This window comes from Ailuropoda melanoleuca, chromosome 17 (assembly GCF_002007445.2).
Source record: "Ailuropoda melanoleuca isolate Jingjing chromosome 17, ASM200744v2, whole genome shotgun sequence".
In the NCBI taxonomy this organism is placed as follows: domain Eukaryota; kingdom Metazoa; phylum Chordata; class Mammalia; order Carnivora; family Ursidae; genus Ailuropoda; species Ailuropoda melanoleuca.
In genome coordinates this window covers 1461290-1472716 of record NC_048234.1, presented here as the reverse complement: position 1 = coordinate 1472716, position 11427 = coordinate 1461290, and positions in this window count along the sequence as shown.

Genomic DNA, 11427 nt, shown 5'->3' with positions numbered 1-11427 from the left:
TTTTTTTTTTTTTTTTTTTTTTTTTTTTTTTTTTTTTTTTTTTCCCCGGACGAGCTCTGGGCAGACGCAGCGTCTTTGACCTTCGGCACGCCGGCGAAAGGAGGCTCCTGCGTGCCTTTATGCTTTGTCGGGCAGGACGGCCACCTGCGTGTACTTCGTGGGGGCTCTGGGGAGTAAGGACAGTGGTGTTTGAGTGCCAGTCGAGGACGCGTGCCTTTTGTAGCGCTTGCCTTCTTGGAAGGAGAGGGAGCCCCGTCCTAAGTCATCCAAGTGGGTTGTCAGAGCTCTTCCTGACCTACTGGGAGGCGCGGGCTGAGCCCCGGACTTGAGAGGTCGACCACCCGTTCCAGGTGTTACTGCCTGGAGTTAATGTTGGGAGACCGTGAGCTTGCTCCTCGGCAGGGTGTCCAGGTGAGAAAGTTCCTGCAGGTGTGTTTCTGCCATGGGCGTGTGCGCCCAGCGACTTTTCGGCGTGAGTGGGACCTTGGCAGGTGATGCCAGGCACACAGTAGGTGCTTACTGAAAAACTGGGGCCCGTGCCTAGGGTTGTGTCTTAAGATACAGCCTTTCGTGAAAAACTTCGCGTTTGTTCCTGCCTTTGGGGAGCCTGAAACAATGTTATCAGATGTTAGGGCTAGAAGTAGGCTCCAGAGCCTGCTGGCGCCCAGTTTTCAGGTTTGGTTAGTAGTCCGCCCGCGAAGAGATGGGGAGTCCCCATCCCCGGAGTTGTGCGTGGGAGAGCAAGCGGGGCTGTTGTCAGGCTGCATGTAGTGTAGTCCTCACCTTTCCCATTGGATGTCAGGGAAGAACACTGCTTTTCCACAAACCCCTCTTTGTTACTGCTGACAGAGGCCGAGCACAGAGAGCCTCAGTGGCTTCTGGCTGTGGTCTGGAGTGGGAGGGATACTCAGCTGGCTGCCGCCTTCTCCCGGGCTGCGTGGAGACACGGTGGAGACACGCGTCTGGGGCGGCTCAGGTGACACGGCAGTCTGGAACAAGAATTCTCCCCTCTTCGAGGATGTGGAATGGTCTTCCTTGTAAATACACAGAAATGACTAAGCACTTGAGAGAGGGTGGGAAAAATTAGCTTTACGAAACCTTGTGTTCTTTTGCTATTCTTAGTGCAGGTTTATTCCCTGCTTTTCAAATCCTGTGACTCCCAGATGAGATTCAGTTTGCATAGATTGCAGTGTTTATTTTCAATTAGTAGCAAATGAGCAGCCATAGCTACCAGGCACAAAAGGAGAGAGAGGGTTCGGTAAATCCGAGTGCTTTGTGTCAGCGTCTTCTTAGAAGTTGATGGTGGAGACTTAATTTTTCTCTTTGGCCCACCTTAATATAGGTCACTTCTTAATACCTTATCTTTAGGCACACTCAGATGTCCTTGCCCTGCTGAGTTTTAAAAATACATGTGGAATTCTTTTGAGCCACACTGACAGTAAAAGATAACTATCCAGTTTTGGAAATAATGGTAGATGAAGACTTCGTTTGTGTGTAAATTGGTAGAATGAAATGTAATTTTCTTTTTAATCTCTTGTTTTGTAAATTTATCAGTTTTTTTGTTTTGCTTTTTTTTGCTGGTGCATCTCAGTTTATTCATTTGGAATCAAGGTAATTTTAATAGCCATAGAAGTTTCATCTAATTATTCCATTTCACCTTGAGAATTCAAAGACTATATATAAAGGTTTTCGAATTTTAATATTTTAAGATCCAAGTTAAACTCTATTGTAGATGCATTTGCTCTGATTTTATTTTTTATTTAAAAACACTGCCTTGTAAAGTCCCTCCATTAAAATTTAAAAGTGTGTGTATACAGAAGAACTATGTCTTCTCCCATCTCCCAGAGGTCACCACTAGTAAGTTCTTCTGTCCTTCTTGAGTTTGTTCCTGTAGTTACACAGACGTGCTAACTTCTCCACTGGAGTGGACATGCTTTCTGCAGATGGGCCTGCGGCTTGTCTATTTCACTTAGCGCCTGTTGGCTGTAATTACTACGTGCTTGTGAGTGGTTCTGTGGCTGTGTCCTGTGCTGTCTGCACTGCATGCCTTGTCTCAGGGGATCTTGGAGTCAGTGAGGCGCATGCCACTGTAATATTGTTCCTATTTTACTGATGAGGAAACTGAAGCACAAACAAGTTAAAAGTGCCTATAGAGTTCCGTAGCTAGGAGGTGGGGGGAGTCCAGCCCACCTCGTGTCAGGGCCCTCTGGTCTGTTTCCCAGATCGCAGACCACTTTCGAGGTCAGTGTCAGAGATCGGCTTCATTCCATCACATTCGTGTACCGTGCGGGAGTTATTTGCCTGTTTTTCTGTTGATGGACAACGAGTTTTCATTATTGGACAAGGTTTTCATTATTTTATAAGCAGTGCTGCCATAGATCTCCTTGTGCCTAGTTTTCAGGTACTCCCTTGCTTCTGCAAGACTACTGACTTGACATGAGCTCTGAGTGGTTTAAATTTTAATAGCGATCGCTAGCTTACTCTCAAAAAAGATATCAATTTACATACCTGCCAACAGTGTACGAGAGGGTGGATTTCCTTTGCACTCTTACCAGCCCAGGATGATGTCAGCTGTTTTAAATTTGTATCTTCTGATAGATTGAAAAAATATTCTTCAGTTGACAGGTGTTTGTGTACCTAGTCTTTGCCAAACCCTGTGCTGGGTTCTAGGAGTCCCGTGATGAACTGCTTGGCCGGGGACAGCTGTATGTGTTTGGGATACATCAGTGGGCAGCACAGATGATACGGAGCCCTGCCTCGGGGGGGAGAAACAGATACTAAACTACAAACATAAGCAAATGATATAGATTGTCAGGTGACACACGCTGTGGAAAAAAGGAGAAATAGAGCAGAGTAAAAGGAATGGGGACGGGCTGGTTAGCCTTATTGAGAAGATGACATGAAGGAGGGAGAGAGGTGTCAGCTGTGAGGCTGTCTGGAGGAAGAGTGTTCCAGACGGGTCAGTTTTTGCAGATGCTTTAAGGAAGGGTGTGTCTGGTATGTTTGGGGAAGGGCATGGAGGTCAGTATGGCCAGAATGAAGTTATGGGGGTGTGGGGGGGAGGTGGGAGAGGGGAGGGAGAGGAGAGCAGTAGGATATGAGGTGAGAGGTCATGGTGTGGGGACAGATCTTGTAGGGCCCTAGAAGCATTAGGTTGGCTTTTACAGTGGGAATCATTGAGAGTTTTGAGCACAAGAGTGATGTGATATGACTTATGTTTTTAAAAAATCACTCCGGCTGCTAGATTGGCAGTAGAGTAAAGGGAGGCACTAATCTAGGAAGAAGATGGTGAGGCTTGGACTGGGTATATTGACGGAGGTTATATTTTGGAGGTAGGGCCAACAGGATTTGGATTAGATACGGAATGAGGGGGAGAGGGAGGGAGGAGTGAAGGATCGCTCAGAGGTTTTTGGCTTGAGCGACTGTGAGAGGTACGCAATGCTATGAATGCCTGTAATTTAGGGATTTAACCCATGTAGGGAGTCCAGGAAAGGTTTCTGAGGCAGTGGTGTTGGAGCTGCGATCTGAAGGATGAACAGGAATCCCTGTTTGGGAGGAAGCAGGGTGGTGAGAGTACTGGAGAAAGGGCGGTATGGGCTGGCCTGAGTGGGTCTCAGCCTCCGAGCTGAAGCAGGAGCCACCGAAGAGTTTTAAGCAAGGAGGTGACATGATGGCTTTTAAATCTGTACTTCCCAGATAGTGATTATATATATTTGGTTTTCCTTCTGTTGTGCAGAAAGTTTTAATTTTTATGTAGGTCTGACCGTTTTTTAAATTTATGGTTACTGCTCTGGCTTAGGAAGACCTCCCCAACTCCCATGTTTATTTAAAAAAAAAAAAGCAACCCCTCATTTTCAACACTTTTATGGCTTTGTCTTTTGTATTTAGTACTTTAAACCATCTAGAATTTATTTATTTTTGAATTTTAACAAGGTTTATACTAAATAACTTTGGTATAAAGAAGCATTAGCGGGTGCCTGGGTGGCTCAGTTGGTGAAGCGTCTGCCTTCGGCTAAGGTCATGATCCTGGGGTCCTGGGATTGAGTCCTGCATCGGGCTCCCTGCTCATTGGGGAGTCTGCTTCTCCCTCTGCCCTTCCCCCTGCTCATGCCTCTCTCTCTCTCACTGTCTCTCTCTCAAATAAATAAATAAAATCTTAAAAAAAAGCATTAACCAAACAGGAGATTACCTAAGAGAAAGAAAATTCTGAAGAATACAGGAATAGCAAGTATACGGGGCAGCCGCTGTCTCTGGGGCTGAGGCAGAGCGCCCAGGGAAGAAATCAATCTTCAAGAGGCCACTCCCAGAACTGAGATCCAGACTTTGTTGGCCTTCTGGAAGTCTGCTTTCTGGCTTGCTGGGAGAAGCCACCTGCATCTGGAATTTATTTTTGACATGACATAGGGATCTAATTTTATTTTTCTTCCAAATGGGTAGCCAGTTGTTTTAACACCAGTGTTCAATAATTCACTTATTTGGTTCATTTATTAATACCTTGAGAAATCTCCCAACTAATAGACTTGCAGAGATACTTGATCCGGAACACAGAAACCCTACGTTCACCCTGCAGTCCCCCTGCTCCAATATCCCAGCCCACAGTAGCCCCGGATTGTGCGATATTCTTTAATTTGTATGTTTTACCTGGCTCCCTGGGGGCAGAACTGCCTTTGAATCTTGAGGGCTCTGGTGTCTGAAATCTCGTGACTACGCCATACAATAGGTCTTTATGCAGTGAAATTTGATGTGCTTTTCATGTATAATCATTAACTTGAGTTTAGTCTTCAGAGGAGTATTTAGTCAACAGTTTTGTATGATACAGTTGAGGCAGGTGGTGTGGGAGGCGGGATATAGAAACGACTGCGAGAGATACAGCTCTGCTTTCCAGAACCTCGATCTACTGAAGGAAGGGGCCTGGGGCACCCTAGTGTGGGCCACGGAGGTGCCTAGACGTTCTCCCCTGCTGGGTCCCAGAGGAAGCTGCTACTCCCAGTCAGAACAGGAAGGGCTATGATGGAAGGCATCTTTGTTCATTTTTCTCGTGAGATAACCCGAATCTCTTCCAAGTGGTGGACTGAGTTCTGTTTGAATGCCTCTGGAGAGCGAGGGAGCTCACTGCCTCCTATTTTTGGCTAGTTACAGTGTTTTGTGTGTGCTTTAATTGAGCGGAAGCTTGCCTCGCCATAACTTCTACCCACAGGTTTTCGTTCTCTTCCCTAGGACCACACAGAGGAAGCCCAAGGCACCTTTTCTATGTGAGCCTGAAGAAATTTGATAATATTTTGTCCTTCCCAGATACTTTCTTTATGTCTGCTATCAGGTAGCCTTGAATTTCCTTAACTTCTTCCCCCTGGTCCCCCAGTGTGTCTGCTTAAACTTGCATTGCCTTTCAGGCACTCAGAAGGTGTCTTTAAAAACTTTTTTGAAGTACAGTTAGTTTAGTTTCAGGTGTACGGCAGAGTGACTTGGTAAGTCTGCGTTATTCTGCCGCCTGTCATCACACGACGCTATTGCAGTGCCGTTGACTGTACTCTCCATGCTGACCCTTTCATCCCCGTGACGTGGTCTTTCCATCACTGGGAGCCTGGACCTCCTACTCCCCTCCACTCATACTGCCTCTCCCCTGCCCCTTCCCCTTTGGCAACCATCTGTTCTCAACTATGGGTTTGTTTCTGCTTTTTGTTTGCTTATTCATTTGTTTTTTAAGATTTTACATATAAATGAAATCACATAGTATTTGTCTTTCTCTGACTTATTTCGCTTAGCATAATACTCTCTAGGTCCATGCATATTGTCACAGATGGCAAGATCCACTCCTTTTTGCGGCTGAGTAAAATTCCATTGTGTACGTACACCACGTCTTTACCAGTTTGTCTATCAGTGGACCCTTGGGTTGCTTCCATCTCTTGGCTATTGTAAGAGAAGGTTGCAGTGAACGTGGGGGTGCGTAATCTTTCTGACGTAGTGTTTTCGTTCTCTTATGGTAAATACCCAGTAGTGGGATTACTGGGTCATATGGTAGTTCCATTTTTAATTTTTTGAGGAACCTCCATACTGTTTTCCACAGTGGCTGCACCAGTTTGCATTCTCACCCTACAGTGCACGAGGGTTCCTTTTTCTCCGCGTCCTTGTCAACATTTGTTGTTCCCTGTCTTTTTGACTCTAGCCATTCTGACAGGTGTGAGGGGACATCTCATTGTGGTTTTGATTTGCATTTCCCTGATGATGAGTGAGGTTGAGCATCTCTTCATGTCTGTTGGCCGTCTGGAGGCCTTCTTTGGAGACATGACTGTTCAGGTCTTCTGCCCATTTTTTAATCGAATTATTCGTTCTTTCGGTGCTGAGTTGTGGAAGTTCTTTATGTATTTTAGACAGTGACCTCTTATTGGAGAAACGACTTGCAAGTCTCCTCCCATTTTCTGGGTTGCCTTTTAGTTTTGTTGATGTTTCCTTTGCTCTGTAAAAGCTTTTTATTTTGATGTGGTCCAAGTATTCTTTGCTTTTGCTTCCCTTGCCTGAGGAGACGTATCTAGAAAAATGTTGCTATGGCTGATGTCAGAGAAATTACTGCTTGTATTCTCCTAGGATTTTTATGCTTTCAGGCCTCACATTTAGGTCTTTAATCCATTTCGAGTTTATTTTTGGGTGTGGTGTGAGAAAGTGGTCCAGTTTCATTTTTTGCATGTACCTGTCCAGTTTTTCCAACACCATTTATTGAAGAGACTGTCTTTTTCCCATTGTATATTCTTGCCTCTTTTATCATAGATTAATTGATCATAAAAGCATGGGTGTATTTCTGGGATCTGCATTCTGTTCCATTGATATGTGTGTCCGTTTTCATGCCGGGACCGTATTGTTTTGATTACTACAGCTCTGTAGTATAGCTTGAAATTTGGAATTGTGATACCTCCAGCTTTGTTCTTTTTTCTCAAGATTGCTTTGGCCGTTGGGGGTCTTTTATGATCCCAATCAAATTTTAGTGGTATTCTTGTTCTGTGAAAAATGCTGTTGGCGTTTTGATAGGGATAGTGTTGAATCTGTAGATTGTATTGGGTAGTATGGACATTTTAACAGTATTAATTCTTCTAATCCGTGAGCATGGAATGTCTTTCCATTTTTGTCGTCTTCAATTTCTTTCATCAGTGTTTTATAGTTTATGGAGGCCTTTCGTCTCTTTCATTAAGTTTATCCCTAGGTGTTTTATTCTTTTTGGTACACTTGTAATCCTGGACATTCTCTTGATGATCTTTGAGACAGATATCAGTTGCTAATGACTTCTGGTGGGACCTGATGTTCTCTAGATGTATTTTACCTGTAGGGAGTAGTAGATAATAGAGACGTATTACTGAAAGGAGTCCTGAAGACTAGTTATCTTCCCTAATTTTACAGATCAGGAAATTAAGGGCTAAAGACATGGAAGTGACTTGCACTGCAGCAGAAACAACACTAGAATTTAGGAGAGCAGGGCTGTCCTCTCTTCTGGTTACTGCTTCTATTTATGTAGAATGAACTTTGCCGAGAGGCCTCGTGATCATGTTGCCTGAACAGAATCATAGAATTGATTTAACTCGATTCTAGTCAAACGCACAAAACTTGCTCAATATCATTCCTTTTTCCTTAATACTTTTGTTTTTTAAATAAATATTTACTGCTCATGTCTGACGCGTGGTGGGCATTGCGTTGCGGATATTACATAAAACAGAAATGCTCCTTTTGTTGTGGAACGTAAAGTCTAGTGGTGAATACAGACAGACTCATGAGGAAAGGGCATTTTGGCTGGCTGGCGGTGCTGCCCCCGGCACCATGTCCGTCATAGAGTACATGGGATCTATAGGTATTTGTTGAAATGACCTCCTGCTCCATTCGTTGTCTGTAAATAACGACTGCTGCGGCCTCCCACCCCATCCAGATCTAATGTCCCCGACTCTCTTATCTCCTCCGGAGCAGAGTGTGTTTGAAATTGCTTTCTTTCATTTTATTGTGAACCTCGTAAGCTTGTGTAGATGGTCACAGAAGGGACGTTAACAGTTTAGATCTGCCTCTGTTGCAGAAATTTGCTATGCATTTGTTCCTAACAGATGGAAATTTAGTCTTTCTAGAGCACTTCCATTTTCTGTGGTAACTGTATTAGAAAATTCTTGATTTGGGGGCCCCTGGGTGGCTCAGTCGTTAAGTGTCTGCCTTCGGCTCAAGGCGTGATCCCAGAGTTCTGGGATCGAGCCCCGCATTGGGCTCCTCCGCTAGGAGCCTGCTTCTTCCTCTCCCACTCCCCCTGCCTGTGTTCCCTCTCTCACTGGCTGTCTCTCTCTCTGTCAAATAAATAAAAATCTTAAAAAAAAAAATTCTTGATTTGATTGGTTCAAATCAAATCAAGCTATTGGTTCCCTATAGCTTATGCAGCTTGGTTCTGGCCTTTTGAACAAATCAGAACGAGGCTATTTTCTCTTCCACACACAAAAGGCCTTCAGATGTTTAAAGAGCTTGCTCCCATCTTGGTGGCTCCTCACATCAGGGTTCTGCACCCCCACCATTCTTCATGGCTTCCTCTGCTAGGGTAGCCAGATGTCCTGATGCCGTGTGGTTTGCTCGTGCTCAGCCTCAAGCTGGCACAGTTACTCCAGACAGTCTCTGTGACCTGTGTGTTGTTTTTGCTCGAGACCCTCAACCCTCTTTCTAAGGTGGGCTAACGCTCCCTCAGTTTATGTGTTTACTCACGGCATCATATTAGTTCATAGTAAAATGACTTGCACCATGCTGTGTATTTTTTTTTTTTTTTTTGAGTGTTTACCAGGCGCTGGGGATACAGATACAGTAAAAAAAAAAAAAAAAAAATTGTTTTTTAGAGAATTTTTAGAGAAGTTTTACTTTTTGATTTTTTAAAAAGTAATTTTTTTTTTTTTGGGTTGAGATTCTATTTTCAAGTACTCTCTGCACCCAACATGGGGCTTCAACCCCCAACCCGAGATCAAGAGTCGCATGCTCTATTGACCGAGCCAGCCAGGTGCCCCTTTAGAGAAGTTTCAGATTCACAGCAAAACTGAACAGAAAGTCGTTTCCATGCCCCCTCCCCCGCCAGACTCCCCCACCATCAGCTTTCCACATCCGTGCAGTACCTTTGTTACACTTAGGAAGCCTGCACACTGCACATCATTATCACTCAAAGTCCGTCATTTGCATTAGGGTTCACCCTTGGTGTTGTATGTTCTGTGAGTTTGGATGAACGTACAATGACATGTATTCATTGACTACTGTGGTTTCATACAGAAGTATCAGTGCGTTAAGAGTCCCACCTGTTCACCACTCCCCCCCGCCCCCGCCTCAAATTCTTGGCAACCACTGATCTTTTCACTGTTTCCATAGTTTTCGCCTTTTCCAGAACGTCAGGTCATTGGAATCCTACAGATTGGCTTTTTTCACTTAGCAGTATGCATTTAAGTTCCCCCACGTGTTTGTGGCTTTTCAGCACTGATTAGTATTCCATTGTATGGATGTACCATTTTCCCTTCACCAACCGAAGGACATGGTGGTTCCTTCCAAGTTTGCGGATCATGAGTAAAGCTGCTGTGTTGCAGATTTCCGTGTGGATGGGAAAGCCAGGGAGTGTGATTGCTGGATCCTATGAGTGTGTCAAAGTGGCCGTACCATTCTACCTTCCCACCGGCAGAGAATGAGAATTCCCGGGGCTCCGCTTCCTCACCAGCATTTGATGTCTGTGTCTGGGATTTCCTCCATTCCAGTAGGTGTGCGTGCTATCTGGTTTTAGTTTGCGGTTCCCTAATGACCTGACGTGGAGCATCTTTTCATAATATGCGTGTTTGCTATCTGTGTATCTTTCGTGAAGCGTTGTTTCAGAATTTTGGCCCATCTTTGAATCAGGTAGCTCATTTTCTTTACTGTTGAGTTTTAAGAGGTCCTTATATATTTTGGATAACAGTCCTTTATCAGATGTGTCTTTTGCAAGTATTTTCTCTGAGCCTGTGGCTTGTCTTCTCATTGTCTTGACAGTGTCTTTTGCAGAGCAATTTTTTTTTAAAGATGTTATTTATTTGAGAGATAGTAGCGGTGGGGAGGGGCAGAGGGAGAGGGAGAAGCAGGCTCCCCGCTGAGCAGGGAGCAGGATGTGAGACTCAATCCCTGGACCCTGAGACTATGACCTGGGCCAAAGGCAGGTGCTTCACCGACTGAGCCACCCAGGCCCCCCCCGAAGTTTTTAATTTTAATGAAGTCCAGCTTATCAGTTATTTCTTTCATGGCTTATGCCTTTGGTGTTGTATCTAAAAAAGTCATTGCCATACCCAAGGTCGTCTAGATTTTCTCCTGTGTTTTGCACTTTACATTTAGGTCTGTGACTCATTTTGAGTTAATTTTTGTGAAGGGTGTAAGGTCTGCATCTAGATTCTTCTTTTTTCATGTGCAATTCAGCTGTTCCAGCACCATCATTTGTTGAAAAGACCATCCTTTCTCCATTGAACTGCCTTGCCTTCTTTGTCACACATCAGTTGACTCTGTGTGGTTCTGTTTCTGGGTGCTCTGTTCTGTTCCATGGATGGATGGATTTGTCTACTCTTTGATGCCATGTATTTTTAAATTTCTTAATTAAAAATGTTTGCATCGAAAATAATACATGCTTATGGTAAAACAGTTTGTAAATTTCTAAAGAAGAGAGTAAAAGTCCATATAAGCTCATAAGCTCATCACTCAGGGTAAACACTATTAGAGGCCTGATAGACTTTTTTAAAAACTGGAAAAAAATATATGTGCCCTGATGATTTAAAAGTGGAATCATGCTGCATATGCTGTTCTCAAGCTTCCTTTTCTTAACTTTGTGATATAAATTATGTCATCAGTTTTGAAATAGGTCATTTTTGTGCAATTATGAATGGGCTATAATTTTAAAAAGTAAGTCTCCATTGATGAATATTTGTGCCATTACAGTAATGCTACAGTAAATATCCTTGTGCCTGTCTTTGCACACTCCTGTGAATGTTTTTTGTGATGTAAATTGTTCGATCTGGAATTACTGAGTCAAAGAATGTGCAGGTTTAAAAAATTAATGGCAAATGCCAGATTCTCTTTCAAAAGGATTTGGCAGTTTACAGGCTCACCATCAGGGCATAAGAGCGCTTATAGCTCCTGAATTTAACAAATTGAGTTCTTTGCATATGGGGAAGTTGACTTCTTTGTCCTCTGTGTAGCAGGCATAGCTGAAATCCCCCCCAGTTTGTATTTTAATTTTGAGATGTTTTGGCATATGGACATATTTTAATTTTTATGTGACTTAATAGTTTTTTTTTTTGGCTTCTAGATTTATTTCTACCTCCTTGTGTTATCTTCTGGTATTTACTTTTATTTTATTTTATTTTATTTTATTTTATTTATTTATTTATTTATTTATTTATTTATTTATTCGACAGAGATAGAGACAGCCAA